This window comes from Poecile atricapillus, chromosome 7 (genome assembly GCF_030490865.1).
Source record: "Poecile atricapillus isolate bPoeAtr1 chromosome 7, bPoeAtr1.hap1, whole genome shotgun sequence".
NCBI classification, from domain to species: domain Eukaryota; kingdom Metazoa; phylum Chordata; class Aves; order Passeriformes; family Paridae; genus Poecile; species Poecile atricapillus.
In genome coordinates this window covers 29203190-29227224 of record NC_081255.1, presented here as the reverse complement: position 1 = coordinate 29227224, position 24035 = coordinate 29203190, and the positions used below count along the sequence as shown (strand labels likewise).

The window sequence follows — 24035 nt, the reverse complement described above, 5'->3', positions numbered from 1 at the left end:
ACACACCAGGCTGGAGGGAGTGGCAGTGGGGATGCACACAGGCCCAGCGCTCTTGGAGGTGACCGAAGTCACACCACTGTAGATTTCCTGTAACCTTGGTTATGCTCACCTCTAGATTTGGCCCATGGGCTCTGCAGAATGTCTTGGACATGGCAGTAGGGGCAGCTGGTTTAGTTTGTCTTCGCTGTACTGGTATTACTGGTTGGAGGAAAAAAAGAGACAACTTCTATGAAAATGTATTTCCAGTGCTTTCTGGCAGACAAAGCAACAGATTCCTTTCTGTTGATCCCTTCCAATCTGCTGCCCTCACCCTTTGGAATTAGCTGGCTGCCATGCCTTTACAGCCAGTTGCTGGGCCAGTCTTGTCTCCAGCAAAGCCTCTCCCTCATTTATTTGAATTTCCCGGGTATGAGCATTCAGGAACAGCACACCATGCTGATGCCTGAATATCTGCCTTTTCCCATCTATCTGGTCCTCTTTCTAAGTGCTGTTTCCTTTGGTTGCTTGAATTGTATTTGCAGTCAGTGATAATGACTTCATGCCCAAATCCATTGTGCATCGTGTTCTTTATTGTCTTGATAGGATTGCTGCAGTTCAGTATCTATTCTGCCCTCTGAAGTGAGGTTGTCACTGACATTTCATCTATGAGGGGACTGTCTTGAGCTACTGTGCTGGTATATTCTGAGTTCTTCAGGTTTTGCTGTGGTTGGGTTATGTCTGTTGTGTAGAACAGCACCTGAAGTGGACTCAGGGATGAAGAATGCGTCCCCTTTTCCAGCTGTAGCACCATCCTTAAGTCTCATGGTGGGCTGTCCATGCAGCTGTTCTGGAAAGAAACCTTCTGGACAGAGCTTGCAGAACAACACTCAGAATAAACATTAAATTCCTTTGTGCATCTTTGAAATACAGCTGAAGATCAGGGTACTCATGTATGGTAGAGGATAGATACTGTCATTTATGCATTTATGCTGCATTTATGCAGCTGCATTCTCTCATAGTTGCTTTTTCTCTCAGGCTTATGGTTAGTGAAGAAAGATCTCTGGATCTGTTTCTCACTGTTAGCAGGAGTGCTGCATTCTGTTTCAAGCTTTGCTTCATGGAGCATTCCTCTGTCACCATAATGCTGCTTTCAGGAGAGATTTGCTCTTGTGCTGGCCCAAATCTCAGAGGGATCTGGAAGAAGGGTACAAAACCAGAGGAGCACTGAGTTCCTGTACTGCCTTTGTGGATCAGGAAGGTGGAGGAGAAGACATTCCTAGATGCAGGTCTGTTCATTAGGTTTCTGTTGCTCCCAGTTCTTTGAGCTGTGTAGGTGCCAGTTGAACTAATGCAGCATAGGGCACCTACTTCCCAGCACGTGCCATTTATTATATCCTTGAAATCTCATCAATCTTGTGAAGATTGGAAATACCAGCTCTTTTTGTACGTCTTTTCCAAAATGTCCTCAGAGTCACACCCTGCAAGATTAGAGGCGTGGACAGACACAAGGAGGGAGGAGCAGTGGGAATGTTTCGTGTTATTGTGAGTTTGGGAAAATGTCTTTGGTGTGTAGTTGGAATGTATTGTTGTAACCAAGAACAATAAACATAATAACTGAGAATACATAGAAGTATTTCAGGATGTTAAGGAGTGACAAAAAAAAAAAAAAGATTTCTCCTGTAAAAGCCCATTTTTTTCTGCTGGAAAATGATGTAAACCCTGTTTATTTCCAAGCAGGCAATTTGCACATCTGTTCTGATGTTACTGTCCAGGTTTGTTTGCTATTATTCTTTGATGGGAACACCTAAATTGTTTACAGTTCACAGCAAAACCTATTTAGTTGGGTCAGTTGGTTTCTTCATGCGTGCAAGACATTCAGGGAGTTGTTTGATATGTAGATAGGAGGAATCTGATGAAAAACCGTAGAAATGGTGAAGGTGATTTTTACTTCTGTCAAGTCTTGCACCTGACCCAGTGTTAGCTATAGTTTTGAATTTAATGCTCACGTCAAAGAGAAACTTGAAAATAAGTCATGTTTTATAGTCTTGATAATGTGGTGTCTGTTTCAGCTGATACTTTATTTCTTCAGTCCTTTGATTCTTTCCATATGAAGGCAGCAAATGCTTCCATCAGATTGATACAGCTTTCTCTTTCCTTAGAAGTTGGATACCTTTAAAATGGCTTGAGCAACTGCATCTCTAAAATTTGCATAAATAAATCAACTGTGTACTGTGGCTTTGTGATGTTCAGTGTCTTTATTATTTGATGATTAAACGTAATGCAATTTACTAACGAAGAGATGTATTTTGAAGAGCAAAGGTCAGGGCCAGATTTGAAGACTTCCATTGCTTGAAATGTCTAAAGTAATTTTAATCAGGGAATTTACTTGCAATCATCAAAGCACTTTTCCTTTCATGATTTGAAAAAGTCTTGCTGCTGATGTTTATAATTATGGAACACCACCATCAAACCCTTTGCTCATCAAACTTCATTACAATGATTTATTTGACATGCAGTAATACTTGTAATGCAGAACAGAAACAGAGCTATTGATTTACCAGCAAATTCATTAAAATTGTGTAAGTATTATTGCCAATAGATACACAAGGAACATAAATTATTTTATTCTGTTTTTTGAATTACAGAGGGTCTGTCAAGGAGTTCCATATAAAGCAGGGCAGAACGCTGATATTGCTGTACATTAGCAGACTGCTGGAATAGCTTTTCATATTTAGAGATCTCATACTGTCACATCTTGCTTACAAAAGTGTCTTGGTTGTTGCAGTCCTATCTTGGAAGGAGACATACTTCATGTCCTGTAATGAAGTCAAGACTGTGGTGAGTGAGATATCAAGAACGTTTTTTAGATACTAAGTAGATTACATAATGGGGAGGGAAGATGGATTGCATTTTTCTGCATCACAAATTTCAGGTTCATCCAGAAGCTACCACGTGTTTAAATATTTTGCTGCTATCGAGAACTCTTCAGCTTGTTTTTATTAATATTAAATTTATATTTATTTATAAATATATTTATTTATATTATATTTATATTAAAATTATTCCAGAAGTACAGAGGAGGGTGTTTGCTGGTATTGTATCTCAGACTATTCTTTTGTGTCCTATCTCTTAGATTTTGTAGGATATTCTACAGCACCTGCTCCAGTGGAGCTACAGGATTGATCAGTATCTGCCACAAACTGGTAGTGACTTAGCTGTTGTCATTAGTAAATGTTGTGAATTACTGGTACTGTGCAGGAAGGAAAGCACCATCCTGTTACACCAGTGATGGAACTCTCTGGAGAAGTGTGAACACTGAGTTGGGCTCTGGAGTTTGTCTCTGTGGGATTTATTTGGGGAATTTGGATGTTAGAAGGAACTCCTGGAGCACTTAAACTGCGCTGAGCTCAAGGGCACATTTTGTTCTTTGTGTTTTACTGCTTTCCCTGGAGAGTTTGGATTTTTTTTCCCTTTTCTCTTTTCTGTAGGCAGTTCCATTTTGTGCTTATCAAAGCTCTGCCAGCTGCCATGCTGAACAGTGTGCTTCTTTCCCCAGTACAGAGCATCTACTCCACTGTTTTTTTGGTTTCCTTGCCTAGCCTCAGGCAGGATTTGATTTTTTAATTACAAAGTTAATTTTTTTCTTTGGACACAATTCAAACAGCTAACAGTAATGCTCATATATCCCTTAATGCCTATGACAAGTTTTCCATGTAAACAAAAATTGCATCTGTCCTCAGGGACTAACTTCTGTGAGTATATATCATGAAACGTTGGCTATTTTTATAAGGTATGTAAATGAAAATGGAAAATACTGAAAGGCTGTCCTGGAATGTGAAGAGCTTATATTTCTGTCTGAACTTGGGTAAGCAAACCTGTCTTTGCTTTTAAAAATGGTTATTTTATTTGATCCAGGGCTTCGGTTTTGGCTGGTTGGTAGTGTATGATCCTTCAGGTCAGTTTGGATCTAATGGAGAGCCCAGTGAAATCACAGAACTGAGCAGTCAGGAGTCACGTGAGACCACAGCAAGCAGATAGGAGATGAAAGCTGAGTTACTCATTGGCCCTAAAATTGAGTGGTTCTGCAAAAGGAACCGCAGTCAATGCTGGAGTGCTGGGAATTTTGGTGATTGGCATGAGCTGAGAACCCGCCCCTTGATCTCCCAGCAGCAGGATTTGACTGGGCTGTGCTGTGTGTCAGTAGATGGAAGACAAGTTAGGCACCAGCAGAAGTTTTGGGGATCTGTGTTCTGATCAGCTGGATCTGCAGAACCATCCTGGGTAGGTCAGGCAGTCTCACACAGCACAGCATGAGAATGGCTGGACAGACAGTATTTCCTTCCCAAGATATTCTATGAACTTCACAGGTTTTCCAAGAATATCCATTCCATGTGTACAATCATTGCTCCCGAGGTGCACAAATGTCTCTGGTTCTACTAGGAGACAAATTACTATTGTGTTGATGTTTTGGCTCTTTTAAAGAGCCTGTGGATAGGAGCAGATGTGTTCATGGAGGCACCAGGCCTCAGGGCTTTGGCATCAGGATAAATTTACCAGAAAGTAACAAATCACCTGGTGTCAGTTGCTCACTTGTGAGTAACCACATGCACAGTCTTTCCCTGCAGCATCTCCTTGTCAGTGAAAGGTACTTCAGCTCTCTTTTCTGAGAGGGGAGCTGCATAAAATTAGGTTGCACTTGCTTCAGGGAAGTGCCTGTATGAGAGTATGAAGTGGTTCATAAGTAGAAACTTGCCACCTTGCAGTGTGGTGGAATTCTGGATCTTTTGAGTTTCCTTTCACTTTAAATATAGTAATTTTTTTCCTAGTTCAAAAAGAAATCAAAGCTAGTTTAATCTTCATCTATTTCTGACTTCAGAGCATGTTGGTCTCTCCCTGTTAGTTTCCTTAGATGTTCAAAAAAGCTCTTGCTGTTCTATTGAAGAAATACCCTTCCTTAGAGGATATCTGGTAGAATAAAAATTTGGCAACTTAATTTGAACACTCAAATCACAGCATTCCCTTCAGAAAATTAGTCTTTCCTGAGTGCTCAAGAAGAAGAAAAAAATTAGCAAGTTCTCATTAGATTTGGGCTCTGTTGACTCAATTGGCTGATTTCCTTATGGTGTTTCTCCAGAAAAATACAGGATCTGAAACTTAGTGTTGATCCCAAAATCACATAAGTCCTGTAAACTGAATGAAGGAAGGAAAATGAAATGGGAAGAAAGGTGTCTTCCTTTTTAAGCATTTTCTTTCAGCTGTTTTTGTTCCATGAGCAGTGCCAAATCGCCAGTGGAGATGGGAGTCCGGAGAAAGCTCTCTCCCACCTCCTCTAATGTCGGCAATCTTGAGGATTTCTGCACCCAGTCCTGTCCAAAGACTGTGGTTGAGTGAGGTGTTTGGCTTTCTCCTGAGCTGGAATCCAGAAAAGTAAAGGATTGTTGGCAGCTTTGTGATGAAAGACCCTGGCCTGGGCATATCCTTAGTCTTGGAGCAGGATGTATCCTGCAGCCATTCCTGCTTCCTGTGAAGGTCTGCTGGCAGCAGTCATTTGCATGGATGTGGAAACTGCAAACATCCCAGATTCCCAAGGCAGGCTGGAGGGAGGGATGTGCCAGTTTGCCTCCCTGGTGATGACAGGCCTTGAGGCCTTGGAAATAAGGGTGTGAGGGATGGGATGGGATGGGAGGGCTGGGATAACCCAAGAGTAAACAGGCTGGGGAAAGGGAGGGAGAAAGTGGTGACAGGGTTTCCAGGGCTCTTCTTTTTCTTGCTTTTGTCCCTTTGTGTTGGTTTTCCCTGTCGATGCAATGATGAAAATGTGACTAGGCCACAATTTAAGGTGAATGGGAAGTGACTGAAATCTGATACTACAAGAAAATGTGTTAAATTGTCTTAAGCTGGACTTTTGCATATATCCAGATCTCAGATTTGATTGAGCCTAGGGGTAACTGCACTGTGCCTCATTTCTGGCTGCTCCTTGGCTTGAGCTATTACTTTGCTTCCATTGAAAACCTCATTCTCAGAATGCATTTTTTAGTCTTTCTATCCTCTGAGTGCTAAATTCAACTTATTTTCCCCAGAAAGCCTCACTGAAATGTGCTCTGACGAGGCTCTGACTACCTGTCCATTCTCTGATGGGTGATCTGTTGGGGAATGGGCATTGCAGTGCAGTCTGAGCTGATTTGCCAGAAATGAAGACAGATTGTAAAGGGCACAGCAGTGTACTCAAAAGAGCTTTTTTTCTCTCCCTTTGCACCAATTGATTTGTTATACGAGGCATGTCTTGGGGGGCATGGGGGGAGAGAGAAACTTACATTGATGATTCCTTGGGATGCTTCTAAAGATCCTTTCCTGTGCTCTAAAATTAACCATGAAGGTTCCTTCTGTCTGGCTGTGACAGCAAAGGCTTAGGAGGTTTAGAGTTCAGGCTTAGCTCCAGTGAGCATCCCAAAATATATATATCTCTGCAATTCTGGAGCCTGTTTGAATTATTCAGACTTCTTCCTGACAAAGATCATGCAATCCCCTGTGTGCTCTATGACTATATTTTAAGATACTTTTGGTGAAGGCTTCATATTAGGTCTTGCCAGCAAATACATAAAGCATTGAAACGGGGGTGGCCAGACAGCAATGTTTTGACGTAAGTTCTCTGTGTAGGGTGATTGTATGGTCCTGCAGAACTCGGCTATCTCTCTCTGTCTTTAATATATTTTGTTAGTATCCCTTGAGATACAGAAATTCTGTTACTCCCATTTTACCAGAAAGCCATAAAGTGCAGGCTGAGCTCAGTGACTTGCCTGAGGGTCATCCAAAATGTGAATTACCAGCTCTAGTGTTTCAGTCTTTGCTCTAATCCAAGGACCATCCACCTTCCAGGCCTTCAAGTAGACATAGGCACCACAGTCTTTGAAGATAAATCATATACTGTTGGAAGAAAAGCTAAAAGTGCTATAACCTTACCTTAATTAAGGTGTCTTAAGAAAACAACAGTAAAATACATCAGCTGTGATGGAAGTGTTGAACTTAATAGGGAGGCCTGAAAGATTGAGACAGTAATGGGCCATTGTTGAAAAGATAGTAAAATATATGGACTGTATGGAAGATGAGTTCCATTAACCCCTGAAAACATATCAGTCCTATCTGTCGTTTTTGTTAATTGGCATATACTGGTGTTTCCTGCATTGAGGTAATGCAATAAAACTTAAGAGCAATTTGTGCAGTTAATTTCATGTTGCTGGAATCTGTCTATGCTGGAGTTTGTACTGGGCAGTCATATTTATGGAACTTGCAGTTTGAAGAGTCTGTGATGCCTTTTGCTCTCCTTGTTCTGTTGGGCATAGTTCACTGAGACAGGTCGTTTCTTGCTCCTGTAATGGCATGAATTAAAATGATCCTACAGTAGTTTTATTTGTTTCTTCTTATAAAGGAGTGCAGTCTTCCAGAGCTGCAGTTAGTAGTTGTTGTTTAAAAGCTTATTTGTGAAAATAGTAGTTACTTGTGCTTTCTTGTGCATATACTGTGTATATGCAGGGCCTCTGTTTGCTATTTAGATCAAGAATTGGTATCCAACGTCTAATAACACTAATTCCATCCAGGAGCATCCAGAAGGCACCAATAGCAGTGGAACATGGAGCTTGCTTGGTGTCAGAACCACTTGCTGGGGCCTGAGACTATAATTTGCCACCAAACCTGACCAATGTTGATGTGCTTGCAAGTCCTGTCAAGTTCAAAGCATGAGTTAGGACAGTGACAGTACTGATGCATCTGAGGAAATTCTGGCTCCATTGGCTTTGGCAAAAAATTATGAGTGGGTTTGAAGATTTTAAAAATATTTGGGGAATTAGCAATTGTTTTTCTCCACATAAAGTATCTTTTCAAGAAGATTTGACTGTGTTAAAAAAACTGAGTCTCTGCTGAACTTCAACTGAGTTAATAAAGAAAACAAATCTTCAGACTTATCCAAGCTACTAAAAAGTTGGCAGGATGAAAACCTAAGGAAAAAGAAGTAATTTCTGGCATGATGCATTCTTTTTATTTTGCATTTTGTTACATTTATATATGAGCCTATTGCTGCTACTTGCTTTCAATAAAAGGCAGTCATTACACAAACCTTTACTCTGGTCACTGAGCCAGTCTGCAATCTTAGGGAAAAGATTAGATTCAGATAACTCAACTGACCTTTCTCAGAAAAACAGCCTGATAATATTTGGGGACTGCCTTGACTGATTGTAAATTTATCTTCCAGTTTCCTTATTAAAGAATCAACAGAGAAGTCTCAAGCACTTCACCAGTACAGAGAGAGAGAACTAAAACCCCACAGTGGTGATAACTGTTGCTGCAGAACGGAGACAGACTTTGTCTTACAGATTTATTTATTTTTTTTTTTCTGCATGGTTCTGTTCGTGTAAACACCAGCATTTCAGTGGAGAATCATTTGGAAACTTTTAGCAGTGAAAAGCTCGGAGATGTCCGTGGTACACTGTACACTCATGTAAAGTTAGAACCCCTGTGCTAAACCCTATAAACCATATGTAAAAGAGTATTGTTTTGTTTAAGTTGAGGCCCCACCATTGATTTCAGGGTACATCACACTGCAATAAAACCGTGGCCTTTGGTATCTCCTGAAAGCATCACTGTTTTGTGAATTACACAAGAGACATTAAAACTTGATGGCTGGAGAACAAGATGTAACATGCCTTAGAGGGTCAGGGTCATAGTCAGTGTCAGCTTGGAGACGTAATGTTTTTCTGGCAAGACAGCAAGACTTGCCATTCCTTTGGATGAGAAGGAAAAGAGACATTTATAGGTAGAGCTGAGTTTATTCTTGTCAGAACGGTGCATCCTTTAGGGATAGGAATATTGTATTGTGCACTTTCTATAGCACAACCTGGCCTGCTGCACAGAGAGGTTACAGGGGGGTGAAGAAATGTTGCTAGGATGTGACCAAAGGTCTGTGGTGGGTGATAGTGCCTGAGGCAAAACTGCTATCATTAAAATCGGTGCAGTCAAGGTAAAACTCAAAGAATAAAAACCCAATCCCTGTAGTTCTTACTGATTTTTTTGTTTCTTAGATAAAACAGTCACAGACTTTAGATAAGGTTTTGGTTGTAAGGCCAGGATTTGATTTGCTAAGTATTTTAAATTATTCTTCCTAATTAGTTTCTAATAAAAACATGGAGATTAAGTCACTGAGCACTCAGAATTAACTTCTTGATTCTGCCTCACATTCTTGTCTTTGAGAGGGAATTTTGTCCAGTGTTTCTCATTTACAAAAATTCATTATCAATGTAAATCTCGTCCCCAGATGTTTGCATATCTCTGTAAAATTAGAGTTGTCTTGGAGAAACGATGTTTAATTAAACTATGTTTAATTTTAGCTGCTTGAATTGAAGGCTCTTCTAAATAAGAAAAGTTCTAAACTTTAAAAATGCAAGAGGCAAGGAAGCACTGCAGCAGGATGGAGATAATAAAACACAACAAAGATCCTACCAACAGATGCATCTGTGCTTCAGCAGCATCCTGTGAGCTGTCAGGTAGCACTTAGCAGAGAGTGTAGCTACATTTGTGACATTTGGTTTTTCTAAGAACAGAGCATGTAAATTATTATAGTAAAAACAAATAACTGCTGTTAATTTTTGGTCTAATCTATTCTTTATTTTATCTTATAAATTTTGTGCTTATGTTATTTTTCAAATGTTTTTCTTTGTATCCTTTCTGGTCTCCTGTTCTGTACATTGTGTGGGGTTAAGGCTTGTCTGTCTTGTTTTGTTTGCACATCACTAGCAAAAGAAAATTGACTTTATGGCAGAGATTTCAGGGAAGATGGCAATATGAATAATGAACAAGTACTCAGTTTCCTGTCTCCTTATCACAGCTGATAGTGTCACTGGCTCCTTATCCCAATTGATAGTGTCACTGTATTGCTATGAAAAATAACTCTGTATATGGTACAGTGCAAATTAGGAAACTGGCCTCAAAATACCTTCATGTCTTGTGCTGAAATCCCATCCTGACAGGCAATGCTGAATTTAGAGTGCTAGGGTTTTAAAAATACAGGGTTTCTAAGCAACGGTGTTTAGAGAGGGAACACTTCTTGTTCCCAATTTTGCCTTTGACTGCTGTATCTATAAAATAGCTTAAGCCAACAGGTTTCCATGTTGCAGAGTGATTAATTTTGATACTAATGAAATGGGGCCCTGCTACCTTCCTCATGCTCCCATGTACTTGCAGTGTTTTGTGGGCAAGGTGCAGGATCTTGTGATGAATGGGTTGCTTTGAGGGTTCCTTTGTTTTACAAAGGATATTGTTCAGGGCTGGTTTTGTGAACAGCAGCTCAGTGGTCTGTAAAATAACATAAATTGTAGGATAAAAACTCCCAAAGGAAAACCTGGCATTGACAAAAATCCTAGCTTTATTTTAAACATACTATCTGAAGGAATGGAAGAATGTGGTACCACAAACTATGGAAAATGTTGTTCTACTAAGAAAACAAGTTCTGCTTGTCCCAGTGTTGCATGTTTCCCCCTTCTTCCAGATGATTTATGTAGTGACTTTCACAAGCCTCATGGCGTTTTGTTGAATTCCAAAGGAACTGACATAGAGATGTGTGTGATTGGATTAAAGTTTAAGCATCTGTTATTTAAATGCTAATCTCTGTGGATTAGGAGAATTTGGCAGTAATTACCAGAGCCAGTGATGGTACATACTGATTTCAGGTAATCCCTGATGTCCATTGCCCTATGCTGGGAGAAGAACCAACACCACCTTATGCCAGGCCCAAAGCAAAGAGAGATAATAGATGCTATAATAGATACTGGCAATGGATGGCCTTTCAGAGGATGCACAGTCCTTTTGCATAGGATGGCTGTTTGTTACACCCAGCTGCTGGTGGAAGGCTCCTCACAGCCTGCCTCATGTGGCTGAGCAGTGCAGGGTGATGGCTGGCTGTTTATAAAACCCAGTTTGGAGTAACTAATGCATGAGATCACTTAAAAGGAGCGCTGGGATCTTAAGGAGCTAAAAGAAAACACTGCCTGTTCTAATTCAAAATCTTGATTTCAAGGATAGTCTGGTAAGATTTAATGATTAGTCCTGATTTTATTTTTTTATGGATGATCTAAAACTTGGAATAGTGATTTGAGATAAATGACAGAAACATTTTCATGAATCAGTATCAAGCTTATTTGAAGGAAGTCTTAGTTTCCTGTATGTCTAGATTGTTGTAATGGTATTGATCTCCACAGAGTCTCCTGAATCCATGCTGTATTCCCACATGCTAATGTTTGCACTGGCACATTCATATTGACAGATTTATGCACAAATCCAGTCTTTTCCCTCCTGATTTAACAATTTAGGAGGGTGCTGTGACAGCTATTTCTCCTGCAGCCTTTGGAGACTTCCTCATTAAATCTTGCTGAGTTTACTATTAGGTGCTGCATTTTGAGTCATGGAATACCAGGGTGGAAGGAACATCATGAACATCTGGTCCAACCATTTTTAGCAAGAGCATGCTCAAAGAATCATAGGATTGTTTAGGTTGGAAAATACTTCTTAAGATCCAACTTCTAACCCAACCCTGCTTAGTCCACCATTAACCACCTCGCTAAGCATCACATCTACACAGCTTTTAAATTCCTCCAGGGATGATCCAGTGCTTTCCTGAGCATCCTGTTCAATGCTTGACAACCCTTTTGGTGAAGGAATTTTTCCCAGTACCCAATATAGACAAGATGACCTAGCACCAGCTGCATCTTGAAAGTGACTGATGTTGGGAAATCCGTTTCGGGACACCTCACTCTCTTTAGGGAGTTCGTTAGTGTCCAAACAGAATGTGTGGCAGCAGATTGAGAGTATAACTTAAAACTTAAAAAAAAAAAAAAAAAAAAAGCCAGGAGGTGAAAGTTACTTTTCATTGCACCAGTTTCTTGGGCCTTTGTTTATTATGTATTCTTTAGTAACTAATCCCTCCAGGACAGTTTATATCAAGATCTGTTCGGCTTCAGAAGGAGTGTGTTGAGTGAGCATGGAATGGAGTGCACAACACACAAGATCTAATCTAGCAATGGCATGAGTGCAAGTGAAACTGTATTCATGCATTGCCCCGGGGATTTCACTGGGGCTCTGCCTGGGTACCCAGTCCTGCCTCCATGGGATAAACGGCAAATAGGAGTCATGTGTCTGAAAGCAGCACAGAGCTGTCAGATGCTTGTTTTAGCCAGACTTTACTATTTCTATAAACACTGTAAGAACTCTATTGCAGAGCTTGGAAAACATTTTGCTTTGCCTTCTTTGTTTTGCTTTCATTTTATTTGCATGCATCATTTTATATGTGAAGAGATTGACCCAATATAACCAACCAGGTTGCACAAAAGGTAGAAAAAGATTTTACAACCAAAATTTGTTTCCTTGTGTCCTTTATTTCCTGGAACGTAAGTTCACAAAAGAAACCCCCTATTTGAAACAGTCAATGATTTGCTTATAATAAATGTTAAAAAATATAATCCAGATATCTACTATTTGTGAATGTGGGTTCGTGCTTTATTGAAGGTGGATCAGGCTGAAATGTTTATTTTAGGCAATGATTCTGAATACTGAGATGTACAAATATTAGTCTTTCATCTGTCTTCAGAACAGGCAAATACTGGGAGATGAACTTGCTCATACTTCCACTGCCACTTGGGTAAAGTATTTTAGACATTGAGGTACAAATTTGCTTTTTGCTGTCAGCTTGTTTTCCTGTGTATCTTCAGGATAATAAATATAGAGAAAAGATACATTCATTATTGACTTCCTAGAGACTGGCCGTCTGATTTATGGCTTCAAAGTGTCTCCATTTTATCTGTCAAAACTGATTTTAAACTTCATTTGTCTTCTGGTTTTGGCAGTGCTTTTTACCTTGAATTCAACTGTTTGACATGCATTGTACCAGAGTCACATTTTAAAAACATTTACAGTATGTTGCAGAAAAAAAATGGTTCAAGTTGGTACATCTGCTTTCAATATTATGCATCTCTCAAAGTGAAAACAATTTGAGAGCTGGCAATGGGAATGTTCTTCTTGTAGCTGTAAGCACAGCATTTAGGTAACTTAGAAGAATAGAGTAATAATTACAGAAAATGAATTGTCACAGAGTAACATTCTCCTGTGATTATCACCAATTACAGTTAGCAGCTCCAGCGGCCTTGGTGATTAGATGCAGAACGTGGTTTCCCTAGACTGAAAGATGGGCCATTTCTCAAAAGATTTTGTTAAAAATTACTCTCAGAGATTGAATTCCTGCAAATGGAGCATTAACAGCCCCCTCAGGCCTGGCACAGACACCTCGCAGTGCAGAACGGTTCAACATCTCTGCGGCTGATGAAGCTTCTTGCTCTCCCTTTGCCCCAGGGGAGCAGAGCCTCAGCTTTGGGATTCTCTCCAGACTCTGTCAGGCACTGAGCACTGCTCCTCTCCTGATGCTGAGCTGAGCTGGAATAGTGGGAACAGAGTGCACTGCAGGTGGAGGGGTGGTCCAGCACGATGGAGCTCAGCATGAGGCAAGACCTTCAGCAGTGGTGCAGCTGATAGAGGGCAAGAGACAAATCTTGGCCAGGTACACACAGCTCCAGGGTTCCCTGGAGTGCCTTTGGCTTTCAATCACAGCTGCATTGGCTTGTTTTTATCAGAACTCCCTTCATCAGCCTTTCCCCATCTCACGTGTTTTCACCTTCCTGTCACTGTGTATTAGTTCTTTTCTGCACTAGTCTGGATGATTATCAGTAAAGGAATATTGGACGAGTAAAGCTCATATGAGAGGATGTATTAGAAAAAGAAACATGGGGTAATGGAAGCTGGGTGGATGTGCTGATGGTGCAGGTAGATCAGAAAGGCCTTAGGAATAGTCTGCAGAACGGCCTGGAAGTGGAGTGAGGGTCGTGAGTTCCAAGTCAGAGGTGGATCCTATGTTATGAAGACCTCCTGGTAGGGACTGTTCAAAGTACGAGTGAAAGAAAGGCAAACGGAAGGTGCAGCTGATGGGTGCTGCCTGGGATGATTTACCATCCATTAAGCAATGCCAGAGACTGAATTTTTCAAGTGTTGGTAGGTAGACAGTTGTCAGTAGAAGCAGCATGATTATGTTATGTTTGGATTTGTAACTGAGATTTCAAACCTGAGTTTGAGTGTTAAGGTGAAGAGGGTGAAGAGACGCAGAGAAAAAACTAAGATCTTTGAAATTAAGAGAGAAATGAACAGTATCTATCATCTGGACAGTTCAGTGGAGTAACTTCTCCCTGTGCATTGCAGGTTGGTTCTGATTCCCACTGCTTAGAACAGAATAACCTGGTGTTGATGTGTGCAACCACCAGTTCAGAGGAGCCTGCTGAGGCTGACACTCCTGGTCTGTGCTCACTTCAGACCTGTGTGGTGTGGTGCTGGGGGTTATTGCCTGTGTTCTCATCAGTGTAAGGAAGGATTTAAGCAGTTTCATTTGTTTCTGCATGTGCCTGATGCTGAGCCTGGGGTTTTTATTCTTTCAATTATGCTCTGTAGCTTGGAATGCTTAACAGAGCCAGGCATAGGCAGTGCATAGGGATGAGAGTGCTGGAATAGAAAAATAAACAGTGGAAACCCAGAGCTGAACTACCAGATGCTGGGGTTTGTGGAGGCTTTTTTAAAAGAGCACAAGGACTCTGACTGGGGTCATTATCCCCAGCAGGCACTTGTCAGTGTAAGTCCCTCTTTCTCTCCCCCTCCCACCCCAAGTTTATCTCCACTCCTCCCTGCAAAATGTCCCAGTCCAACTGTGACTGAAATAACTGATTAGCTCCTGCTTCCCAGGAAGAGAGGGATGGGCCTGATGCCCATCTGGGCAGGGTTGTGCAGGCCCACGTCACCTCTGGAGACATTGCTGTGGCACTGGGCTTGCATTAGACTACAGACAAGCAGATCACTGCACAGTAAGATGTTTAGGCAGAATTTACTTTCCTTCTTTATTGAAAGAAAGTTCTTTACTGAGGTGAAATGTGAGAGGTTCCCTGTTGCAGGGGGAGACCATGGTGTGTGTGTGTTTGATCTCTCCCTGCCTCTTCTCAAGGTCCCTTTCCTACTTTGTTTCCTGCCAACCATTAACTGCTGGTCTTCACTATCAGGCCTGAGCCAAACCCCACCATTGTCTCCTGCACTTTGAGAGGTTGGACATGCTGTGTTTGGCCCATGATGCAGACAAAAGATGCAGACACCTTTACTACAGTTGTGCCATGGCCACTGCTGCTGTGCTGTGCTGCTGTCCTAAATGTCTCACCATTCCCTTGTGCTCTGCTGCCTGCATCTGTCAGTCTCTTGGGCTGTGAACTTCCTGAGGCAGGAGCCACATTTTTGGTCATTCCTGTGCAGAGTAAACTGCAATGGCATTATAATCCTTTGTGCTTTGACAATATTAATGAATAAATAACAGGATATGGTGCAGAAAGTTCTCACTGAATTTACAAAGAACGGTCCCCTCTCTAGTGCTGAGGCAAAGGAGGGCTCAAAGTTCCCTCACACCTCTGCCATGGCATATCTGTGTGCTTTGGACAATCACTGCCTGTGCCTCAGAAGCAAAAGCTGGGCGCGGGTCCTTTAACGTGACTGTGCTTCAGTCAGGTGAGAGTAGAGGGGCCACAAATGGTCCTGAGCAGTCCCCAGTAATTCCAGTGCTCTGGCCTCTGCTGGATGGATGTTCTGCGGCAGAGAGTGAAGAAGTATCAATGCCATTAAAGGGAAAGCAAATCTGAAGCAGGTGCTACATGTGACTGTAGTGCATAGCAGTGATCAAGGGTCTGAGTCCAGAAGGAAGGTCAAGAGAGGTTCCCACCAAAGCCAGTAATTGTTTTCTTTTTCAGCTTGTTTATTTTCTATGCAGTTAGCAGAACGTGACTCTTCATTATGGGTGGTGTAACCAGTCATTAGCTGTATACACATGGCTGGGGTTCAGTTTCACAGAAACAGGATACTTTGCTTTTCCACGCTGACTGAGAAGAAGGAAATGCACTGATGTACAGGCCATGTAGGCTTGAGTTTTGGGAAGCCACTCTTGCTTGTGTGAGACTAGTTTCTGCAGCACATGGGCCGGTTCAGTAGAGTTTAGTGCTTTCTAAGCATCTCCCCTGTGAAAGTGCCTGTGGCTGACAGTGTGGTGTCTGACCTGGGCTGGCCTGTGAACCACTGTGAGAGCAGTTGTGCCAGTCTAGCCCAGGCTGATAAAGCCACTGGAGACAGGCCTGGATCCCCCCTGCAGCACCAGGACTTGGGAGCAAGTCCCACCAGCTTAGACATCCCTGCAGCACGCTCTGAGGAGCCCCAGCTTGGCTCTTGCTCGTGTCTTCTTTCCTTGCTTTGCTTTTGGGAAAACTGCTGCTAATGATTTGCAGTGCAAATAATGCAGGAGGCTTGCTTCTGTCATATCACAAGGAGTGATTTTGGAGCTGTGCTCTTCTAATGTTTTCTTTCTTGCTGACTTGCTGACAATGAGAAGGAAAAAATTCTTGGTTTTCTCTTTTTGGGAACTTCCAGAGGTTGCATTCCTTCCCCTTAATCTCGGCTAATTTCTTAGTCAGCATGCTCAGGATCACATGGATTTCTGCCAGGTAAGTAGGAATTTTTGTGAACTGTAGTCTGTTCAGTCAGCAATCATTTTAGCTGTAAAAGGCCATGGCTTAGCGTGGGGCTCAGATGACACACACATTCAGCTTCCAGCTCCTTTATTTTTTAAATGGCTTTAGTTACTCCCTCTCTGCTTTTTTTTTTTTTTTTTCATCCCCAGCCATAGGGTTTAGATCTATTCTGTAAAACTGGTGCTAAACCAAACAAGGCAAACTTAAGAAAGGCTTAATTAAAATAACAGAAATCTCACACTCACTGAATCTATTGCTGGAGCTCTTTTGCCTGTAAACAAAAAATTCAAATGGCTGTTTTCCCTCCCACCCCCAGTTTCATAAGTGGTTACTGAGCTTCTGCAGTTGCTACATTCCTTAAAAAGTTGTTACTTCTTTTTTGGTCACACACTAGGGGACTCCATTGTTTTCAGTGGTGCCTATTGAGTTAGGCCCATCGACAGCAGAACTCATTCTGGGTCATTAACTTTGGAGGCACAGTAGTATAATTTGGTGACTTTATTCTGTTTCTTAGCAGACACTTATATTAAAGTCACGCACACACAAAACCAGAATAACCATCCTTCTCCCTTCCTGAAAACCCTTCGAGCTCTTAAAGATCTTTTAAGGAACCTGTTAAAAGACCATTAGAATTCGTAAAGTTGTGTTTAGGCACATATTAAGCAGAAGTAGCAAAACAATGCTGCTGTCCTATGTCATTGATTCTAGTGCTGTGCTGTTCTAGTGTTGACAATTTAACAAGGTTCCTTGGAAAAACTGGCTGTGTTTAAGAGAAGATTCACACAAACGATTCATGATCTGGAGAATAAACTGTAGTCTGAAAAATAAAAAAGCAGACAGTTAATCAGTGAGGGTAGGAACCAAGCCTGAAGTTACCTGCAGAGGGAGAGAGTACCAGGTATGTCATGTGTTTTCACCTATCACACAAAGTCATAATGTTAGACCCAGTGCCTGAAGTCAAACAAGTTGAAGCTATTTAAAATTCATGCTGAGAACCATGGAACAAACTGCTACTGAAGCAATTCTCCATAATTTAAATAGTCTACTATGAGATTTGATGTCTTGTTAAAAGATGCACTCAGGATCCAACAGTGTGTGGTTAAACTAGATGGAGATATCCCAGAGGAAATACAATGCACCAGGCACACTGGCATTCTTTCTGGGCTCAGCCTGTAAACTGTGTGGTCTTTGGAAGTTTCACTCTATTCCTGTGCTATGCTTGCTATTCACAAACTCAGTCACTTCACCCTTGAGGTCTGTTTCCCACTTAGAAATAGTTCTTATACAACATTTGGTCCTGACATTTAGGGAACCTCACACACCTTTTGACCACATTTCATGTGCAGTGAACATTTTCATCTCTATAGCTCTTAATTGGTCTTTTTTTCCAAGCACCAAAGTCACATAGAGAAGCACATGATCTCAAGGCCAGCAGTGTGCTTAGGTGTGGTGAAGAGAAAGGAAGGGAATGGAGTGTGTGCCCAAAGTTGTAACAATCTAAACTTCCTCCATTTGTGACCCTCAAAACGAGTCTGAATAGGAGTTTGTCTTGTCCATGGCTCTCTGCTTACTTTGGGTAGCCAATGATATTTATTGAGTTCCTGGCTGCACTCTTTGTGTCTCTAATTGAGCACTGTTATTAAAATGCAGATGTCAGAATTTAGTGTGCATCTTCAGATACTCAGTTCTGGAGGACTTCCTAACTCTGATCTTGTTTTTTTTCTAGTTTTTTTATAGTGCTGTTCATTTCAGTGCCTGTGGCAGAGACTCCTGACTGACAACCAGACAGGAACAAAACTGGGCTCAGGGACAACATGATTAATGAATTACTCTCAGTTCCATGGGATGGATTGGATCAGCATGCTAGAATGATTTCATGCCTTTCACATATTCTTGATGGCAGGGATGGTCAGCAGAAAAATGCTGTAGATCTGAAGAGTCAGCCCTAATTAGACTTTTGAGACTTCTCTGACAGCAGAATCTGGATGTTACGCAAATATGTGCACGTTCCTGAGAGTTTTTGTTTAGTGTTTTATGCTGCTAAGTTGTATTTTGGTATGAGGGGACTTTGGTGGAGGCAACCTTTACCTCTGCATGTGTGCATTTGGTAAGTTCCATTCTGGGTTTTCAAAGCATTTTTTCAGAGGGCAATTTAATGCAACAGTAAAAACCAATAGCAAAACTAGATCATACCAAAGGTTCATTAATCTCATTATTCTTTGTTTTACCCAAGAAAAAAAAGAAATTAATGCAGATAAGATTTGACTGCTGAATCTGCCTGCCATTGTGCTGCTGGCTGTCCGTGAAAGAAGCCTGTATCTGTTACCAGCTGAAGAGAACACAATCTGATAGTGAAAAGTGTGGAGAAAAAAGGTGTATTAAGTACAGAAAAAGGACTGCTGGCTACAGTTCAGAGGAGAGACAGAGGGAAGAGATCAGAGCTCTGGAAAACATGATTTATGAGAAAAAAAAAAGAGCTGTGTAACACTGGCGAAAGAAGACTGAGTGGAGACAGGCTACGAAAACATAAAAAAGGTTGCTATGGAGGGCAAAAGAACAGACTCCTCTCCGTGTCCAGTTTGGACAGGACAATATGTAACAGACTAAGTTGTGCTAAGGGGCTTTTAAGTTAGGCATAAAGAAAAGAATTCCTAAATCAAGTGAAAAGGCTGAATAGTTTGCTGGAAATGCTGGGGAATTTCTGGAGCCTGTGAAGTAGATTGGTGAAACACCCCTTTAAGTTTGTGAGGCTGGATTATGCTGTAGGGACACAGAGTAAATCATGTTCTGAAGACTCTTTCAGCCCTGTTTTTCATGATTGCATAATGTGTTTGTCAGAGCAAAGGGCTTCTCATGGTTACAGTGATCCTTCTATATCTGTTTCTTCACTGGTATATCCAGCTTCTCTTATCCCTGAGATACCTTGTTCACGGGGCTTTGGGGAAAGTGCAGACCCAGTTTATGGAAGGCAGCATTGCTAAATAAAAACAGAGAGTATTCCACATACCTCCTAATCCATAGCAACTGCCCACTGTCATCACTGGAAGATTCACAGAGGCCTTCTAGCAGGCTCTGAATTTCTCGTTGTTTATTCAGTGTTCATGTAATGCAGCACCATTCAGTGAGCATATTTTCCCTTTTTTTGTAGCATTCTGTGTACCCTTGAATTTTTCTTCATCCTCCTATCTCTTCTTTTCTTCTTCCCTGTGCCTTCACCTCTTCATACCAGATTCCACAATAGCCTTGTCCTCACCCTGCTCCACAGTTTGCTAGAAAAACCCCACAGCAGAACAAGTGCTGATGGGGGTGCCTCAGTTATCCCCAGAATCTACATTTGGAAGAGATGGATACAGTCAGGATGTTCAGTCCTCCCAGCTGTTGTCTGAAGCTGCCCCATTTTGGATAGACACCCGAACTAGTCAGGTTTAAGTCATAGAGTAGAGGTTTTTTCCTGTGTTACATGGCATATAGATATTTATTGCACCAAGAACTCTTATGTTTGACACTGTCCTTCTGCAGACTGTGCTTACTGGTCATACATTAAGTTGTATGTTTAACAGGCACTGCACATGTCTAGCCCTAAAACTGCAGTCAGAGGAGAGTCTGCAAGAGGCCCATTCATTGGCACTGAGTGCAGAAGGGTAAATTCAATTTTAGTAGAATTAGTCCCAAACATAGTTCTGGTAAAATAGAAAACGACATTGCAAATCACTTGATGTTAAATATATTTCAAATCAAGCCATGAAATAATGCCAAAATCCTGGCAGAAAGAAATGTCAAACAATGAAAACAGCAAATGAAAAGTAGCAGGGGTAGGCTGTTGCTCTTTTCAGCATATGTTGTGGAAACTGTTTGTTTGTCTTGAATTTTCTTTCTGGCAGTGTTAATTCTAAGCTGCAAAGAGGCCATTACTGTATTAGGTATCAAGTGTTAAATGATCAAGGAGATGATCTAGGTGAAACTTTGGCCTCTTACGTGGTAGCAATATGAGTTTTCATTGTAAAAAATTATTTTTTGTAAGAGTACAAAGATGTTGCTAGGGGATGTGGGTTACTTGTTAAGTGTGAGAGGTCTGCAATGAATCTGGGTGGAGATTGTGTGTTGAGGATGTCTCCTTTTTGGTAAGAGCATGGAGGAGCCAATGCAAGCATTTCAGGAGAATGTGTAATCTGCAGCAATCAAATGCATTTTGGCTGTAGCTTTTCTGTGATATATAAAGAACCAGAAAACAATGTATGAAAGCTTTTGCAAACAAGTGAGCTTAAAGCAAAGATAGCAGTGGAAAGGAGAGAGAGTCATGAAGTGTCTCATAGGAAAGGAGCCTAATTCATGCTTCGTGGAGGACCAGCGAATGGAAGACAAGCCATAGCTGGCAGTGACGTGCAGGTTTCCTAATCCCCCTCCACTGTATTCCCTGTACATGTTGGAGCATTCCTATCACATAGCAACGTGGCACCTGCTGTGTACACTCCAGTGCATTTTGATTCCTATTATGACTCATTTGCTGTCTCTTTTGCCTGTGGATAGACTGGTTTCCAAATGTATGTATCAGAATTACATCCACAAGACTAGATGTGCATCCACATCCCACCAGATCTTTTCCTCCACCCAGCTTGCATTGAAAAGAACAAAATGCTTTATGGTTACCAGTTTCCTCAATTTCTCAAAGTTTATTTTTCATTTTCAGATGATCTGCAGTGATTCTGTCTTTGTGGCTCTTACTGACTTAGTGACACTTCAGGCTTCTAAAACTTTGAGCCCAACATCTTGATGGAAATATTTTTTTTTGTGTTGTTTTTTTTGCTTTCTAATGTATTTAGTGTACTGCTGAGCCAAGCAGACATAAAGTTCCTTCTTGGAATATGTTTATATAAGACATATGCAAGGTGCCATATGGCAAAACCCCAGCTTTCATTCCCTGCACATCCTTGTGTTTCAAATATTTGGGAGAGCCCATACCCCTGTGGAGTCTTTACATGGTCTGCTGGCTGGAACTTCCATGGAAAAGAAAGACTAAATGGGCTAAGTAAAATATAGGGAGTGGAGATCTGGGAGTTTAAAAGTTCAGGGCTTAGTAAGTAAATGGGAAAGCAATAACCCACATGCAGTTCATAGTAGGCATGCTCTGGCTATTAGGGAATTAAATGACTTAGAGGACAGAAGAAGAGGAATAGATTTTCTCAGTCTGTGCATGTAGGGAAAGATCCTGATTCTCAATGGAATCACGTAATCAATTATGAAAGCATCTTTACAATGGGAACACCTCAACTTCCTCATCACAAAATGTGTAAACTTCTGTCCTGGAAGAGTCACTGGATTTCTTTCAGTCTACAGGCTCTGTCTAATGACAGGGTGCTGTGAAAACCAGGGTGGTGTTCTTTTAGAGCAGCAAAAAAGACAAAGCAAGGGGGCCAGGGGCAGGTGAGAGTGTACATAACCCTAAACAGTGTATAGTTGTCTTAAAGCCTACACCAAAAGCATAATGGCATTTATTTGGGAGTTATGGATATCCTATGTATCAGAAATACTGAGAATTAAACCTATTCCAAACATGGCCTTTTTTTTTTAAAAAAAAAAGTAACACATCAAATTTCATTACATTGAGCTTATATTCTCCAAGTGCCCGTTAGGAGGGTTTGGGGATTTCCTTTTAATTAAAATAATGTTTGTTGAGCTTAATATTTTCCTAAAGCATTTATTTTTAGTGTCTTTTCCCCCTGTTAACTAAAATCCAAGTAGTGAGGAAGGATAACTGACCACAAAAAAGGCCAGATGTCCTGAGAACAATATTTTTCAAATTGCCTGGCAACAGGAGAAGGGTGATTCCAAGCCGAAGAGAGTCTGTAACAATGAATGCAATGACCAGACCTGTGTTTCATCCAGTTAGGAAAGGTTTTGTCCTGATTGTCACAAAAGAGGCCAATGGTCATTTTCCATCTGCTCTCACCTGTGTTTGGGTATATAATTTAAAGGTCTGAAATTCAAATAGAAGCCAAGAATGTTGAGTTTCAAACCTGCTTGTAGGGAAAGGCTCCTTTGGATAGTACACATTGTATTTCTCTATTTTTCTGAGAATCTATTCTCTGTTGCCTAAAATAGTTCTATCCTTATGCATCTAGAGTCTAACTCAGAACATCAGCTGAAGCTGTGAAGTCACTGGAACTAAAGCTCATGGCATGTGTTTTCCTGAACCTTGGCTGTATTTGCTAAGTTCAGAAAGTGTTGTGCAGGTCTCTGATGGAAATCTAAACTTCGTAACCTTGCAGCTGGTTTAGCTGTAGTAGATTATTATGTGTTCTTTGCTGCCTTTAAAATATCCTGATAAAGTCAAATATGGGAGCCAAATCTATCCACATGCTTGAAAGTGAAAAGGTTACAGATCTGTAAACTACTGAACTGTTTTCAAATTGTGTTAAGCTGGACCGATATAAAATTAACCATGCTGCTTTATTTGGTAGTGCCAACTGTACACATTTACTCTCCTAAAATACTGCGTGTAGTCTGCAAAAATAAATTCCCCAGAACAGAAATATAATGCAATCCAAATAACTAGTTTTAAAAATAAATTGAACATGAAATAACAAATATGGATGTAGCCAACACTTAGGGTCCAGAATTTACTAGAAAGACACACATGGCTTGTATTTATCTTTCATGAGTTTTCAAGATTGATACTCGACAAATTATTTCTCTATCTGGGTTGTTTTAGTTTACAAGGGTTTTCCTAGCCCTTCTGTCTTCACTCATACATCAATGTGAAAGTAAAGAAATAAGTATTTTTGTTGTAGGATTTTATTGCATCGTTCATAGAAACTTGGAGGAAAGAGTTTTATTCTTTTTTATTCTAATCTTATTCAGTGGGATTGGTTTTAATCTTAATCTTCTATAGATTGTTGTGATCTGTATCTATTTGGAAACAGGCAGAGGATCTGCCACTGCTGTTTTAAAACACCAATGTAGGACAATTTGGGTCTTCACTTGACTCTCTCTCTATAGTATGGTCTGCTTGGTGATAAAGAATGTTTTGGCTCTCACTGTGTTTTTATTAAGGTAGTGTATAAGCATTATAAATAAATGAAGCCATGTCTCTGTCAGCTGTACAAAACAGGCCTTAAAATGTGAACAGGTTGTAATTGATACAGAGATCCAGGGAGAACTTGGGGTGTGGTGTGAGCTGCTTTGTTCCTCTTTGACACAGGAACTCTTGAATGCAGCAGTGAAAATTTAGTGCTGTTACTGTTAACCATTTCAGTCCTCAGGGAAGGGCAAACAGCAACAAAAGAGACTCAGAGCTCAGAACTTTGTGAAGTAGTGAAAAGCTCAAATGTCTAGAGGTTTGCTGTGTATGAGATGGTACAAATGACTGTGAAGAAACTGGCCAAGAAAAAAATTGGAACATTCCTTCTTTTTGGATGTCTAGGCCAA

At 40.9% G+C, this 24035-nt stretch overlaps 1 protein-coding gene across 5 annotated transcripts in view; it reads left to right on the top strand.

Moving 5' to 3' along the window:
* The window catches only part of GLIS1 (GLIS family zinc finger 1), a 184048-nt gene that overhangs the window by 59587 nt on the left and 100426 nt on the right, over positions 1-24035 (top strand). Inside the window, exon 2 of one of the 5 annotated variants that reach the window (XM_058842735.1) lies at positions 2765-2817. The exons of the other annotated variants lie outside the window; for them this stretch is intronic. The gene's annotated coding sequence lies outside the window, so the exon portion shown is untranslated. The remainder of the gene's footprint in view (positions 1-2764; positions 2818-24035) is intronic. 5 annotated transcript variants of the gene reach the window in all.